Source organism: Papaver somniferum, chromosome 9, assembly GCF_003573695.1.
Source record: "Papaver somniferum cultivar HN1 chromosome 9, ASM357369v1, whole genome shotgun sequence".
Taxonomy (NCBI): Eukaryota; Viridiplantae; Streptophyta; class Magnoliopsida; order Ranunculales; family Papaveraceae; genus Papaver; species Papaver somniferum.
The window spans coordinates 87,540,728-87,545,909 of NC_039366.1; positions in this window are offsets into that span (position 1 = coordinate 87,540,728).

The following is a 5,182-nucleotide window of genomic DNA, read 5'->3' on the forward strand; positions in this document are numbered from 1 at the left end:
TGATTTGCATTTCCACAAAACGAACAAGCCGGTGATCCTTTGTCTTGTCGGAGTACCTTCTGTTTATCACAACTGCCAGCCTTTGTTTTTCCATGATACTTAGGAACAGAGTTGACAATACCTGCTGTCTTGCTCTTGAATCCTAAACCATTAGTGTCTCCAAAGGATTTCTGACCAAATAATATTGCTGAGATTTTATCAGAACTTCCAGACAATCGTTGAAGATCATCTTTGAGGGTATTAATCTCTTTTTCCTTTAGACCAATGGTTCTGGTGAGTTGATCATTAAGACAATCTATCTCAAGCTCTTTTACCTGGATTAGTGATTCTAGTTTCTTCAATGAAGCTTTTAATTGAAGATTTTCTTGAGGGACTGATGAGTGCCAAATATTGTATATATTTGCACCTTTTTATTGGCATTTAACTCATCATTTGTGCAATAACGCTCCATTTTATCCCATATTCTGTGTTTTCGTTGTTTTCAAGAATAAATACTTTTCTCAATTAATTTTGCATTTTTAGGTACTAAATAAAGCCTGGTTAACTCACGGAGCGAAAAGAGCAAAGAAACGGTAAAGACTCCCGCAGAAAGGCAGCGAAGAATGATGTTTGCAAGAGCCGGATCAACTAGAAGTGGGCTTGAAGAGGAAGAATTGTCCTTAAAGAAGACATGGGCTTGGCATACCCAAGGCCCAAAACCCTTACCCAAATCCATTTACAATATCCATGCCCATTTCCATGAGAGCCGTCAGATTGGATCCATCACATCATCCAACGTTCGCCTCATCACCGAGCATCAAATCTTGAAGCTCCTGTCAAACATCATAGTACCTAACTCCAATCTAAGCCGTCAGAATTGTTGTATCACGCATCCAATGGTCGCTTCAAGCTTGTTCCATATTAGCCGTTCGATTCAATCCAGATGTGATCATCCAACGTATCATCTTCGCAGGACATCGAATTTGCTACATACGCTCAACACTACAACACCTAACACCTATACCCAAACACTCCCTAACCCATTCTCCATCGGGTTCTTCTCCTCTTCTCCCCAAATTCCCCTCTTCCATCACCTGCAACTCCTTCACCACCATATCATGCCACCATCAGACCCCGATGTTCACTGCCACCATCTCCATCAAATCATACCAAACATCTCCACCATCTCCCTAGCCTAGTTCTTTTACTCATCTCACAACCACTGAACCCTAGGTTTGGGGTGAATAAAACAACTAGATTTAAGGAACAATTAGAGCATCATAGGCGTCAATTGGAGCAGGGGGAGAGCAGAAAAAGCATGGGTCGAAGTGATAGAGCAGTTATCTAGCATGGGTGGTACGAATTGGTTAGGTAATTTTCGAAACCCTAGTTTTGGAAATTATGGATTTTTTTAGAACTAATTGTAACTATAAATTGAGTGTGTGGGTGTGAGTAGGATTCATGCCCGGGCTAGCCGGAGCACCAAGCTCTTAGTGTTCTGTAATTTTACTATTTCATCTGTTTCATCCAGTAGTATAATTTGATCATGTTTTAGTTCACTAAGCTAAGGTTGAGATGAAACCATAGCTTTGTACTATGTTATTTATGCTGTTTGTGTGATTCTTGAATGCTTAAATTGTTCTAGAAAAATTTCAATCTTGGTTTGTCACATTTTGCTCTCACAGTGCATGCCATGTATGCATTGTAGTTAGGATAAAACTATGTGATTATACCACAACTCATGCTTTAGAGACTATTGTTAATCCCTTGACTAGTTGTGCTTAATTAGACAGTTAGTGCTCCAGATTGATATTTCAGTTGTGATTGAATCTTCTATTGGTGAAACACCTTAGGTAAGTAATAGACTTGACACCTCTACCTTATCTGTTAAAAGGACAAGAGTATCATAATCAGTTGAATACATAATATGAGTTAATGGTGGATTCGACAATCCTAGTACCTTCATTCTCAGTGTTTACTCCCTGTGTTATTTGCATATTTTACTTTTATTTATTTTCTGTTGTAATCCTCACCAACACCTTGTCGTATAGACACATCAAAACAACCCCCATTTTGGTTACTCTTTCTTGTTTAGAATCAGTTTAAGTGAGACCATAGTTTCAGCTTTACACCCACCTTGTCCCTGAGGATCGATCTGTGCTTGCCCTGTGTTGCATATCGACACTGTGCACTTGCAGTTAGACATAGTCGTAGGCTTCTTTCATGTCCTACCAAGTTTTTGGCGCCGCTGCCGGGGACTCGGTAGCAGTGTGATTGTTTCTTTTCTTCCACTTTACTGATTTTTAATATACTGCTTGTATATATGTGTTAGATTTTTGATTTTTCTGTTGTTAATAGTGTTAGATGTAACTAGTTTATTTGATCTGCCATTTTGTAATATTTTAATAACATCATCATTCCACTTCATCTTAGCTGTAGTTTATCTGCCATTTTGTAGTTGTTGACTTAGCATCACTGCATTTTCATTTTCACTGCACTTTCATTTTCCCTGCATTCCACTTCATCTTGGCTTACTGTTTGTATATATATGTTAGCTTAGCCTGCCATGTGTTAGCTTAGTCTTCCATGTAACACAGTATGCCTCATTTGCATACTTAGAAAACAATAACCTTGTGTATATATGTTTTATCTTTCTCTTTGTTCTGTCACCTGCATACCTGCAAAGTATCACTGCATCTGTGGCTTTGCTCATTATCTGTGGCTTTGCTCATTTTGTCATTGTCTGTAGCTTTGCCCTGCCCTGTAACTGCCTGCTTCCCAGTCTTGGCCTTGCCACAACTGCATCTGTTACTGCATTTGCTTGGAGTACTTGAGCATTAAGTCTGCATATTGACCATTGGGGTCATTTTTGGTTCTATAACAAGTGCAACTGTGAAGTTTAACATACTATGAATGCTTGAATGTGCTGCTGTCATCTTGAATGCCTGAAATATGTTGCTGTGAATGTGGTGTGGTGCTGTCAACTGTGAAATTTGCTGAAATTTAATGTTGTGAATGCCTGAGTTGTATGCTGAGTTAGCAGTGTCATCTTGAATGCATGAAATTTGCTGCTGTGAGAACTAATTCTCTCTTCTGAAAACCACCAGGTACCTGCAACTGCTGTGCAAAACAAGGAGAAGGAGAAGCAGAACAAAATTGTTCTAGTGCCTCAAACAGGTGGTGTGGTGCTGTGAAGAAAAGAGCTGAAGAAATTCTGAATTGTGGTGCTGCATTGGTTTGCCAAAGACAAAGACCCAACTGGTTTGTGCAATGGCTAAAAAGGGGTAAGCCTTAACTTTGGGCTCAACTTCAGCCAAACTAAAGTGTAAACCCAACTGAATTGTAAACTGTGGGCTTGTTTAAATTGTATCATGGGCATGTAATTTTGATTTAAACTGAACTGTAGGCTCTAAAACTGAATTTTGGACCTGTCCTAAACTGAATTGTGGGTCTCAAAACCCAACTAAAACTTCTCTGTTGGGCTTCGTCCAAACTGCCTAGTGGGCGGTGCATTCTCCCACCAATGTGGGCTTGCTCCTAATTTTAAAACCAAAGTTTTTCTCCCAATATTTTAAAAAAACCAAGTTTTCTCCCTCTTTAAAACCAAAAATTGCTTCCATTTAAACCAAAATTTTTCTCCCATTTTAAAACCAAATTTTAAAACCCAGTTAAACAAAAAATTCCCAAATAGGCTTTACCTTTAAAGTCTAAAACCAAAATTTTGAAACCCATAACTAAAAAGTGTGGGCCTTATTTCTCTTTTTGAATTGTGTGATTGTATGATAAACGTAACATGTCTGGATTTTGGTCTGCCACTGGGAATAAATCTATTAGAGAAGCTTACGGCAAGATTCACCTTATGAGCCTCCCACAGACCATGATGTCAATAGTTATAGGGATTATTATTATGGACCTTCTGTAGGTCATGAACCTCAATATGCAAACCCTAATGACTATTCACACATGTATCATCCACCATTGAGTGAAAATGAACATCTAGACACCACACATTCGTCACTTGTGAATCAGTTAGAGGCTCAGATCACTGCTTTAGAAATGCAAACACATGAGAAATCTGTAGCATCTAGTTCACATAGACGACCTGAAATCTATGCATGTACCTTATGTGGTGGTTTAGACCACCCTGATAAATATTGTTATATTTTGCATGATTATAGGCAATTTAGAGAATCCCATGAAAATCCAAATTATGAAATGCCCACAAATTGTGAGGCTGGTAGTCATTGGGACCATAATCAATCCTTTGAGGGTTGCGATCAATCTTTTATAAACCCTAATTACCATGCACACATGTACCATTCACCACAATTTGAACATGAAGAATTTTGTACTCCCATGAATTTAGACTCCACCACAGAAGCTTTCAGACTCAGTGAGCAAAACTTTGCTAGATCTACATCACGAATTCAGGCATATTTAGATCAGATTTTGCTTCACCTACACAAAAGGAGGAAATTCATGAGGAAATGTATGTTGTCCCTAATGAAGTGTCTAGTCCCATTCATGTAAATGATGTTGAATATGAACCTAATTTAGAGGAACATGAATCGACTAATGACACCACCACTGTTAATGAGGACCAATATGCATGTTACCATGATGATGATTATGATGATAATGATGTTATGTTAGAAGAACATGAAAATATTGTGGAACCTTTTGGTTCAATAACATATGGCTTCTCGCCCTCGACCTTCATGAATGTTGTTTCTTCTAATACTCATAGCAAATCATATGATTTTGATATTGATATGGTACTTGTACAATTGTTCTTCGAAGATGAGCATGACATAGGAATAGTTGAATCTTCTGTAGACACTAATGTTAATATGCATGAAAACAAATTTGATGTGTCTGATTCCTTGCCTAAGTCACAAAATGTTATTTCTTCCGATGTTGATTTGAGTACTACGGACAATCATGATACCTATTTAGGTCTTGATGTTTTGTTCGATGAATGTGAGCATGATTTACCAATTTCTGATTTAGGGGAAGTATGTGTTGGTACTATTGATCTTATCCATGAAAATAACTTAGAAGTACCAACTTTCTTACCTAAATCGCATATTGAGATTATTCCACCCAACCTAGATTTGGTTTGTAACAAAACTTTTAAACCAACTTTTCTGAAAATTCCCAACCTAGGATTGGAACTGTGTGCCTCCCAAGTCCTTTTGGACTA